The sequence below is a fragment of the Paramisgurnus dabryanus genome, chromosome 7 (assembly GCF_030506205.2).
Source record: "Paramisgurnus dabryanus chromosome 7, PD_genome_1.1, whole genome shotgun sequence".
NCBI classification, from domain to species: domain Eukaryota; kingdom Metazoa; phylum Chordata; class Actinopteri; order Cypriniformes; family Cobitidae; genus Paramisgurnus; species Paramisgurnus dabryanus.
The window spans coordinates 14,340,037-14,352,814 of record NC_133343.1 but is presented as its reverse complement, the minus strand read 5'-3'; positions in this window follow the sequence as shown (position 1 = coordinate 14,352,814).

The window sequence follows — 12,778 nt, the reverse complement described above, 5'->3', positions numbered from 1 at the left end:
GGTAACCAGGGTCAGCCCAGCAAGACAGAGTCTGACCCCGAGAAACCCCTCTGGGTCCCCCACAAGTGGCCTCAGCATGAGCCTACTTGAAGGCAGCCCCACCCTCTCTTCTGGCCACAGAACAGCCCAGTTACTGCGTGGCCAAAGTGTAGCCTCCAAAAACATTGATAGAGCAATGTTCATCACACTACTGACATTGCTTGAAGAGGTGAAGGACATGCTGAAGCTGCATGGGCAGATGCTAAACGCACTGCTCAAAAAAGATTCCATGCCAATCATGGCAATACCAGATGGGGCTGTTTTCCCCCTGGCCAACGTTATGGATGTTATTCCCATGAATGAGAAATTATCAAACCCTGAATTCATGTCTGCAGTGGTAAGTTTTTGGGGGCCAGATCCTCTTGTTTCCTGTGTTTTTCTTTCGTCTGACAAAATCCTTCCCATGCATAATGAATCACTAAACTTTGGAGAGTTCAAGTCCCATGCCAGGTTGCTTCAAAACTTTGCGAATGTATAACAAATCAACCATGTCTGCTACAACATTTTTCACCCAAATGTAGTCCCAATACAGACAAGACTTAAAGTTGGTTTAAGGTTTAGTTTCTCTTTTAGTTAATGATTTGTAAGAATGATGCTTTATTAGTGCTGTTCATTGATTTCAGTAAATTTTTTGACATTTGGATATAAAGTGTTTCAATACTACAATATATGGTGTAAAAACGTCTGAGTGCTGCCCTCTTCAGGTTAGACTGTGGCTACTGCAGTTGAATTTTCCTATTGGATGTTGGGTCCAAAAAATACCTCGTGATGTAAGCAGGCTTAAGCTCACCACGGCCTTGTTACGATCTTACGACACACTTGGTACGAACTTTAGTCCCCTCTATCTCCGTTGGGATCTGCCCACTTTTCTTGCATTTTTGAAATATTGCCAGTGGGTGGAGTCAGGCTCTGACCAGGGGTTTAGTTACGCTTTAAGTATACTTGAACATCAGTTCACTGCTGCATTGAGTAATCCGTATTGGAAATCAGAAAAACAATCCTTAGCTAAATAGCCAAGTTATTAAGACCATAATGCTTGCATAGCTACAGTCTGCAAAATTTTATATAGGCCAACAGCCTTGCTTCCACCCCCGCCACATGCACCACATTTGGAGAAACAATGCTGATTTGCCCATTGAGTCGCGTGTTATAAAAGTTATCTAGTTGTTGTTGTTATTGTTATTATTATTATTATTATTATTGACATGCCAATATATAAGGATGCCAGGTTTAAAGCGATTTATTAAAGGTCACGTTCTTCCTGATCCCATTTTTTAAACCCTAGTTAGTGTGTAATGTTGCTATCATATCATAAATAATACCTGTAAAGTGGTAAAGCTCAAAGTTCACTGCCAAGCGAGATATTTTATTTAACAGAAGTCCTCTTTCAAAGCCTACAGCGAACGGCCCGTTTGGACTACAACCCTCTACTTCCTGATTTCATGACATCACTAAAACAGTTTTTTGACTAACCTCCGCCCACAGGATTACACCAAAAAAGGGGGCGTGGTCTTTTCGCGCTCCCTCGGAGAAGAGTTGTGTTTAAAAGGGGGCGTGGTCTTTTCGCGCTCCCTCTGAGAAGAGGGAGAGTTGTGTTTGTAGAGTGTGTTTGTCAGCATGGCGGCGAGACGATGTTATTTTCATCCCGGAGTCAATTCACCTTTGTTTGGCCTTCCCAGGGACGCTGTACTTAGAGATCAATGGCTACAATTTATGTTTAACTCGGTTCCAGAAAATTATAATCCACATGTGAAACTATGTGCAGCACATTTTGCTGAGGACAGCTTCCTCAATCTCAATCAGTTTAATGCCGGATTCGCACAAAGATTAATCTTGAAAGATGGAGCGATCCCCTCGTTGTCTGGAGAAGACGTTGATTATGGACCACAACCGGTAAGTGTGTTTTAATGTTTAAGTTGGTGCGTTCAACAGTTTCTGTAACTCATTACACAAAGGGCAACGCTCTTTAGCTTTGTTAACTTAACTAACTTGGATGGTAATTGAAACTAATCCGACAAACTTTTTAAAAAAGTTTAGTAATTCAACCAGAGACAGCATCGATTGTTGGTGTTTGTAATGATCAGTGTAAATGATTTGTTGATTATATTGTTTACTGTTTAACCACATGCTCGTTTAGCTACAGCCACGCGAATCATTGTTCTATGTTTATGTAACGTTACTTACTATAGTAAAGCCATGTTTGTTTACTAATTGCGAAGCTATTGTGCTACAGTATTCATATATACGCAAATGTAGTGCTGGGCGATAATTCGATAACGATAATTTTACCGATATAAACTGTTTCGATAAAACGATAAGGACAGTTCGATAAGTGATCGATAATGTTTACGCACTGTGCGTAATGTTGCGCGAGCACTTCCGGATGCGGCACGCGCTCTTGGTTTACGATCACAGTGTCAGTTAGAGTTGAAGGAGTGGAAGATGAGGCAAGTTATTCATTTATTAGTAGAGACCTATGATTTTCGCCATGCGGATGACACGGACGGAATCACGGAATCCAAATGCGCGGAAACATTTTCTTGTGTGTTATGTTGGACGCGCAAACAGGGTTCGTCAAACACAGCAGACACATTAGGTGCAGTATACTGTACTTTCATTCAGCGTCCGCCTTGCACACACACACATCGGCACAGCTTTAAAAGTATATTTACAGGACATTCACAAATTCAGGAAACTGAGGAAAAGCAGCAGATCCAACACTGCAGTGAATATAGTGTTTGCGTATGTGCGCTCCCACAGCAACGTGACACTCTTGACATCCATTTATCAGCGTGTATAGCTCGTATATGTATAACACACGCATGATCACTGAACTAAGTTTTCTTTTTTGTTTAAGTGAACATAAACAGCTGTTACTCAGTATATTGAAACTTAAATCAGTCTGTCTTGGGTCTTAAAGTGACAGTGGTCTGCTGCTTTTGTGTCAGAAATGTGTTGATTTCATAACAAATAGATTTACATTTAATACAATACAGATGCATTAAAACAAGATTTTAGTATTTGTATTTGTCATGTTCTGAATAAAAAGTAGTTCAAAACCATTATTAACTGTCTGGTTTTTACAATTTTCATTCAGGAGCAAAAATCTGCCTTTAAATTTGACAGGAGTAAAGATTTGTTATTTATCATGATAATTATCGATATCGACTGATATGGAAAACATTTTCTCGAAATTTTTTTGGGTCATATCGCCCAGCCCTACAATGTGATAAATAGTAACAAACACTGTATTTCCACAGTGTTTGATGTAATAATTTATTCAAGGACTATGTTAGTAAATTAAATTATAGAGAATGCATGCTTTATTTTGTGTCTTTTGCGTTGTTTCCTTTGTATTCTGATAAATGTAAATTGAATGTCATGACTGTTGAACATGGAAAATGTATACATTGGTATTACTTTATAATTAAATACACATTTGACATATTTGTTACAGAGTTCATCTCAGCAGGGACCAAGTTCCCAAGAGCTTCATACAACATCTTCAATTCATGAAGCTGGATGTCAGACAGACTATGCAGACACAGAAACAGTTGCCATACAGATATCACCAAAGATGCGATCAGTGGGCACACAACTTTCTGTTGGTACACTGAGGGATGTCCACATAAGAAGCAAAGGTATTTGTTTGGACTATGTTTAAATAGAGAGAAATTGTATGTAATTGCATGAAAGACTGTTTTGAATAATAACATATAATTATTACATTTAAATCATAATTTAATTATTAAAACTTTTTTTTGCCTCGTAGGCATTCAGGCAACAGTTTCCAGTCAGGATGTTGGCACTGAAACAATACTCATGTTGCCAGATACCCAGCTGTCTTCAACACCAGTACGTGGCTCAATCTTCAGGCCAAGCAAGAGACTTCGCCTGGAGTTAGAGGAGGAAGATGAAGAGGAAGAAACAGAATCTGAGATACATGTAGAGCCACATGATTCAACCTTTCATCCTGAGTCTTTCACTCAGGAATCAGAATTGTCGTAAGTTGTAAATAGTATTTGATTAATTTTGACAGTAGTTAATGATTATTTTTGTTACCTAATAATAATATTTGACATATATAAATGTCCTTTTTATTGTTTTAGAATAGATCCTGTGTCCAACTACAGTGAGAAGAAGTACATTGTTTATGAAAGCTGCCTTAGAGAGATTTTTGAGGCATGTCCAGTTTGTAAGGCGAAATGTGATGTCCAACAAAGACAAATGGGTACTTTTGTTGCATTCACCCAGCTTTGTGAAAAATGTCAGCATTACAGACGGTGGCAGAGTCAGCCCATTGTAGGGAGTACCCCATTGGGGAACCTGCAATTGTGTGCTGCTACATATTTTATGGGAGGGTCCTTTTCAAAACTACTCAAGGTATTCCATTATTTATTGTACTTGATTTAATACTACATTTAATGCTATTAGTAGGCAAGTTTTCTAAATGTTTTATCAATGTTATTTTCATAGATTTTTAAGGCCATGCAGCTACAAACTGTCCAATATGGTACCTTCCGGAGACACGCAAGACAGTTTTTAGAGCCTGCCATCATCCACAAGTGGAACAGAGATCAGCAACATGTTGTTCAGCAGTTGAAAGAGAGGGGAAAACTTGCAGTAGCAGGAGATATGCGTGCTGACTCACCAGGTAGATGTAGAGAACGAAATGTGTATATATACTGCTTATTTAATAGTTTAACATAACATTTATAGTGCTGAAGTTCTCAACAATGTTATGCCTATAATTACTGTTTTGTTTACATAGGGCACTCTGCAAAATTTGGGAGTTACACATTGATGGATATGGAAACCAACTCAATTGTGGATCTTCAACTAATTCAGGTCAATAAATTAATAAAATGTTTTAAACTTGTTACTTTTTAAATATGTTAACATTTATATATTCATATTCACATTCTGTGTGCCTATTGACAGAGCAACGAGGTAGGTGGTAGTTACCACATGGAAAAGGAGGGTTTAAAACGATGTCTGGATAAGCTGGAATCCTGTGGTTTGGTGGTTGACTACATAGTCACTGATCGCCATCCACAGATACAAAAGTACCTGAGGGAACGCAACATCACTCAGTACTATGATGTGTGGCACTTTGAGAAAGGTAAAAATCTATCTATTTTTCTTAACTGGTGTTTACAGTTTTATTACTATCCATCAATAAATATTTCACTTCTGTTTATCTTTTCATAGCTTTGTCTAAGAAACTTCTGAAGCTTTCACAAAGTAAGGACTGTGAGTTGCTGAAGAAATGGTTGAAAAGCATCAGAAATCATCTCTACTGGAGTGCGTCTACATCTGTTTCGGGACCAGAAAAGGTGGCAAAGTGGACATCACTTCTTAATCACATGCAGAACATCCATGTTCATGACAACCCCCTGTTTCCTAAATGTGAACACCAAGAAAAGACTTCAAGGGATGACAAAAAATGGTTTGAAAAAGGTATGTCTACATAGAGGGTAAATTCTGTACTGTTAAAATGCAAAAAAAGAAGGTGTGATGTGTGTGTTGTTTACAGGGTCAGTGACACTCGGCAAAGTGGAGAAAATAACGTGCAACAAGAGAGTTCTCAAGGACTTCGAGAAACTCAGCCATCACTTCCAGACGTCGACACTGGAGGCTTTCCACAGCGTGGTTATACGTTTTGCCCCCAAAAATGTAGTTTTCTTTTATATAGGAATGTTGTGCAGGTAATATTGTTTATGACATCAAAAATAACGTGAAGTTTATTATATTATTTATTACGGTCAACTAATGATTACATTTAACTTTTTCTTCAATTATTGCAGGTTGTATCTCGCAGCCATGTACTACAATGAGAATGCCCACCGTCCACAGGCAACAACAACACAAGGACAGGCTGTTTTCAAAATCGCTTTTCCAAAGTCAAAACAAGGGGAATGCACAGCCAAACCTGTTAAAACAGACCCAACATTTAGTTAGTTCTAAAATTTTATTAATAAAATGTAACACAACAAAATTATTACTTTAATACAACAGATTTTAGCAAACTGTAACAACACTAAGGTAACATGCACAACATTGCTTTTAAAAGTACTGACTAAAAACATGTTTTACATTTGTCTTTCAGACTATGTCGATGACCTGATGAGTCTTCTACTACACAAAGTCATTGTGGACCCAACACCATATGTAGAAGAACTACATCAGATCACCATTCCACCTCCCCTATCATCACATTTTGAAAAACCCTCCAGGGAGAATGTCATTGCCCGCCATGTGTCTCGGTTTAGTCGAGGGGTGGCCGAAACCCAACGTACTGTCCAGTTGGATCAGGAAACTGCTGGCGGATCCGGCGAACAACACAAGACGGGATGACGACCCTCATATGTCGTCCTAAGTAGCCCCAGCACCAGCTGACAAAGCTGCGATATGCCACGTAACGGAAACGCCTATGCCATTGAATCAAAGACAAAGAAAACAAATGGTTCATTAAAATCATGTGTATACAATGGCATTATGTTTATAAAAAAACATTGTTTAAAACATTTTTATTTTTTTATTTCTTATATAACTAAAGTTATTTTACATTGTTTAATATTATTATATTTAATAAAAACATACTCTTCTTCAGTTCTTCGCCTCACTCGTCCGTAGTCAGCTCTGTAAATATTATTTATGTTTTGTAAGGTATATGGGTTTAAGCAGTTTACTTCAAAGCCCGGGTGATGAACCATACATGTAGGAGGGTCTGCAATCTGCATCATTCTTCGTTGAACCTATACATTGATGTGAGGCAGTAATAATTTAATGTGCAGTCACGTAACATTCAAATTTAAATACATAAATTATTGTAATGCATGGCAACGATTTCTTTTAGAAAACATGGCAGTTTTTAATGATGGTGAAAATAATATTCATGGTGAAAATAAAGTGTAGTTATATAAAGTTGTTTGGATTTCAAAAGAACTATACACAACAAAAAATTATTGAATTAGGAGGTGTTACAGTACTTTTTGTATTTCTTTGCAGCAGATGTTTTCAACCTCCATTGGCATTTTGTCACAGTTACCACATGTACACCTATAAAACACATATTACTAATCAAAACTCGTGCTCACGTGTAACTAAGGTAGGAATAAACAATGGGCTTATTTTAAAAATTCAACAACACCATCGTTAACGGACAAAACCATATGCCTCAAGCTTTTATAGCAATTTGTAAGATTAGCATTTAACCAATTCAAATTAACAGCCAAACGTAAAAGTATGACAACAACTAAATAAACAGCTTACCATTGTGAAACATCCTGCAAAAGTCGTGCTTGAACAGGTTCTAATCGATCCACTTCATCTATGTTCTCCGGGTCTGATTCCGGCTCAAATTGATAAGGTAATATTAAAGACATGTTTACAATAACACAGCGCATGCATCTCCGCGTTATGGTCAGAGGCGTGACCTTTCCGGGCAACGTGCGCAAAGCTGCTGTCGAATCAAAACACAGAAACCGCTGGCACAATCAGAACTCGTTACGTATTTCTGAAGGCGGGACTTCATAGAACAAGGAAGCCATCAGCCCGTTTTGAGGACAGTGAAAACAGCGGTATACAGATAAGTAAATTGTGTGAAAAATACACAGTTTTTAACACGCGAAACATTACCATATGTTAAATTGCACTACCATAAATACAATCAAAGCTCTAAAAACGCAGATGAAACGGAACCTTTAACTTACACAGAAACAGTAGAATAAGTGCAACAGCTCTTGGTCATTGATGAATATTTTGAGGATGAGTTGTCTAGCTGAACAATATGGTAAGCCAGTTAATATGGCCTATGTAACTTGGCTATGTAATGGGGACAGAGAATATTTTATGATATTTACTGACTTAATACGATGTTTTCTTCCTGTGACTTTGAATGTACTGAGCTCTATTACTTTATACTCTTAAGGTTTTCATGGTTGCAGACATAGGGGGTTCCTCACTAGAAGATGCCACCAGGAGGATGATGAGGTTCCTAATGGTGCCAGAACTGCAACGGCAGTATAATGTGACTGGACGGTTGGGCAAGCTGTGCTTTAAAGATCAGTGTCTTTTTGAAGTTTTCTATGGTAAATTCATTTTTTTAATTGCTCAATGAAACTTGTCTTTGGCCTTTCTTTTATGTATCCAAAGTTAAATGACTCAGTAGTTTGTGGGGACACAAAAGTGCTCCTGTAAGTTAGCACACACTAGTAATACTAGTAACTAACTAGTAAGAAAATGACCTGGCGCATTAAAATAATGCATACCAAGGGGTCGCCTCGGGAGAATTTATGAATGTTGATATATTCATGGAAAACCGTTTCTAAGGTCGCTTAAATCTGGTACACATTTAAAGCTAAATTTCAACGTGTAATGGAAAAAGGGTTATAGGTAGGCATAAAACTCCATGGTAAATGTTAGGGCAAATTTTTTTTAGCTTACCACATGTGGAAATGTGTTTTACCTGACTAAATGATTTGAAGAGTTGCAAGTTGGAGCAAAAAAGAACCTTGCTAAATTGACCTATGCTCCGTTTGTTTTTAGGTGCACTGAAGATTAATGCAATGACTCAAAATGTGAACCGCAAAAATGTGGAAATGGCACTGGGGAAGTGGTTCACCGGCGCACGTGACCGTGGAGGGAAGAGGGCTGCAAGAGCCCAAAGAGAAAAAGGAGCATCCACCACACAGACACCATGAGTGTATTTTGTATTAAAGTGATGGTTCAGAGTAATTTCACCCTAGGGCCCTTTGTACCATGACCTCGAGCCAAACACCCCCCCAGAAGCTTTTTTCACCTGGGTCGAACATTGGGAGAGTTAGCGTAGCTTTATTAGCTGAATAGCTTGGTGCAGGGGCTAATGGACCCACGTTTTAACTGGTGCTATTCAGCCAATAACGCTACTCTATGCTAACTCTCCCAATGTTTGACCCAGGTGAAAAAAGCTTCTGGGGGGGTGTTTGGCTCGAGGTCATGGTGCAAAGGACCCTAGAGTGAAATTACTCCGAACCATCACTTTAATGTATTTTTGTTGATGTTTTTTTTTCTCAGAGATTTTTATAAAAAATATATAATATAAAATATATTGTTTATTTACCGCTATGTTTTGTGACATTTACATTGTTTTTCAAAGATCATTTTTGTAGTTCAATTTAAAAAGATATTTTTTGCAGTTCAAAGCGTCAAGTGTCTTGTATTTATCATGGACTTATATTCATTCTTCGTTTTTCTTAGATTGTTTCCTTAAACCATTTGGCATGGTTGGGCTTAGATAGGCCTTGCATGAATTACCCAGTTAAGACCCACATAAGACCCTTACAGGCCCCACTTAAAACCCATTTGGCCATCCACGGCTGGATCCCGGGTGCAAGCCCATTTTAAACACCCTTTAAGCAGGTGAAGCCCCAATGGGTCTGGCATGAATTGCCCAGTTAGGACCCACATAAGACTCTTACAGAGCCAATTTAAAGCCCATCTGGGTAGCCATGGTTGGATCCCGGGTGCAAGCCCTCTTTCAAACCCATTTGGGTAGGTGGGCCCTAAATGGGTCTGACATGAATAGCCCAGTTAAGACCCATGCAGTACCCTTACAGGTCCCACTTTTAGTACGTCTGGGCTTCCACTGCTTGCCCCAATGTGGATCCCGGGTGCAAGCCCATTTAAAAGCCCTTTAAGCAGGTGGGGCCCCAATGGGTCTGGCATGAATTGCCCAGTTAGGACCCACATAAGACCCTTACCAGTCCCACTTTTAGTACGTCTGGGCTTCCACGGCTTGCCCCAATGTGGATCCCGGGTGCAAGCCCACTTTAAACCCCTTTGGACAGGTGGGGCCCCAATGGGTCTGGGATGAATTGCCCAGTTAGGACCCACATAAGACTCTTACAGAGCCCATTTAAAGCCCATCTGGGTAGCCATGGTTGGATCCCGGGTGCAAGCCCACTTTCAAACGCATTTGGGTAGGTGGGCCCTAAATGGGTCTGACATGAATTGCCCAGTTAAGACCCATGCAGTACCCTTACAGGTCCCACTTTTAGTACGTCTGGGCTTCCACAGCTTGCCCCAATGTGAATCCCGGGTGCAAGTGTAGAGGTCCAAGAAATAAATGTGCATAAACATAAAGAAAAACAGACACCCCACAAAATTAAATGGTAGAAAAAACTGTTTAGTAAATGTACCTGATTCTGTTCTGTGTAGTATGGACTCATTAATGTGTTTTTGGACTGATCCTTAAATTGTTATTATCTTTGCCGCCTGTAGAGGGCGCCTAGCGCTTCTGAGTAATAGAGGCTGCAGAGCTCAGGTCAGAGTTCATTAAACATTGCAAGAGCTCAGCAGCATAAACGTGTCTCTCTTATTTCTCTGCAGTGAATTCATTCAACTTGCCCCTCTGGGTTTCTCGGGCCTGGAGCGGGTAACAATTTGGGGGCTCGTCCGGGATTAGCGCCACCGGCTGGTTGGGTGCTAATCTGAAAAAAATAACCACAGTAAAGCAATTTCGGTCCAGATTGATGAGCTAAACGAGCAGATACCAGTGTTCTAGTGATGGCAACCCTTCGAGAACTACGCTGGGATATTGAGAAACAGCTCCACCTGCTGGTCGGCGAGTTGAAACACCAGGTGCTGTACAGAGTAGCTGAGTTCTGCCAGAAGGAAGGAGGAGAGTCTTTGCCAAGCAAGGGTGCTACGGAAGTGGAACTCTATGACTTCATCGTTGACTTTCTGCGTGGAGAGCAACTGCAGAGTCTGGAGGACCAAGGGATGTCCATGCTTACGCTCCAAGACCTCATCGATGAGCTGAATGCTCCAGAGTTACCTTCTGTTGTAGAAGAGGATTCAGAGACTGCTACAGCCAAATCACCTCCAACATCGACACCAACTTCTGCAAAGGTTCAGGTAGAACGGACTGTAAATATGTTGTCCTCTGTAAGAACTGAGAGTACTTCACCACAGCCAATTGTAACTGAACATGTGACTGGCTTGATTAAATTCTCAGATGTAGCTGCATACTTGCCACGTAGAGAGTTTAAATTTATGGTGGACAAATTTCTGATTCAAACTCTGATCTTAGTTACAGTAGCATCTGTAAACAAATTGATGAAGGTTTGGCAGAAAAATTCACAGAATCTGAAATCATTAGAACTGTCTTTAAAGTAATTAAACCAGGTACCTTTAAAGAGATGCTCATCACCAAAGACAGTCTCACTATAGCAGAACTTAAACGGTTTCTTAGGGCTCACCTTAGAGACAAAAGCAGCACTGAATTGTTTCAAGAGTTAAGTAATGCAAAGCAGCAGGACAAAGAATCACCTCAGCAATTTGTGTACAGACTCATGGGTCTAAGACAGCGAGTTTTGTTTGCATCACAGCAACCAGGAGCTGAGTTTCAGTATGATATCAAGTTAGTGCAGGGTGTGTTCCTTCATTCACTCTATCAGGGGCTAAATGAACGTTATGCATATGTGAGGAGAGACATTAAGTCTGCTGTTGCTGCACAAACAATTACAGATGATCAGATTCTTGAACTAGTAACTCAGTCAGTGAGAGAAGAGGCAGAGAGACAAAAACGCCTTGGCCCAACAAGTAAACCAAAAATCACGGTCGCTAGTGCGATACAGCAAAGTGATACAGAGACAGGACCTACCTCACAGATGCAAGTAGAGGTTAAAGCTAACCGTGATGCTATATATGAACTGTCTGCTCTAGTGTCTGCCCTAACAAAAAACCTGGAGAAAGTTGTGTCCATGGGAAGCAGTCCACAGCAGCCAACAGCTGCAGTAGCCATAGCGAATACCAAGCCACAACCTAGATCTGCAGCAAAGGGAAAATGTACACAGTGTCAAACCCTGGGTTATGATCACTGCACACACTGTTTCCGTTGTGGCCAAGCTGGGCACAGAGCAGTGGGGTGCCTAATGAAAAGTAATCCAACGTTAAAAGAGTCGAGGTCACTGGGACGGGACCACCAGTGACTGGGATGCCTCTTGTGTCCCAAACCCATGTGAATGCTATCCAAGGTGATGTGTCAGCCTCCCAAAATTCTGTTAAGAAAATGCAAAAAAATAAGGGGAGAAAAGTTGCACAGTTAATTGGTAGTCGTTGTATGATTGCCTGTCATTTAAATGGGGTACAAACACAGATGCTCTTAGATAGCGGAGCCCAGGTTAGTATTATTGGAAAAGAGTGGCTGCAACAAAACTTACCCAGAGTCCAAATCCAACCACTGGAGACCTTATTAGCAGATAGACAGCTCAAAGTCACAGCAGCAAATGGAACAGTAGTGCCCTTTGAAGGGTGGGTCGAAGTTCTGCTTGAGATGACCAGTGATAAGCATGGAAACATCACTATCTACGTACCCATGTTAGTTAGTCAAGAGGGAGTAGATTGTCTGCTGTTGGGTTTCAACGTGATTGAAGAGATAATTAGAGAAAATGGTGACACTGTGACAGAAGTCCATCTAACTGATTTGCTCTCAGAGGCTATGAACTTACAGAAAGGCATGGCAGAGGCGCTGGTCTCCACTGTTACTTCTGACACACCCTGGAATGTTCCGTCAAGTGTGGTAAAAACAGGAAAAGTAGGCACTACCATTCACCGTGGCCAAATCCTAAATATAAGATGCAGACTTAAGGCCTGGCCTATTGGCGGTATGATGATGTTTGAGCCTTTAATTGGACACAGTCTCCCAGAGGGCTTGGAACTATTTCCTTCAGTTGTGAATGTACCCCGGGGTGCC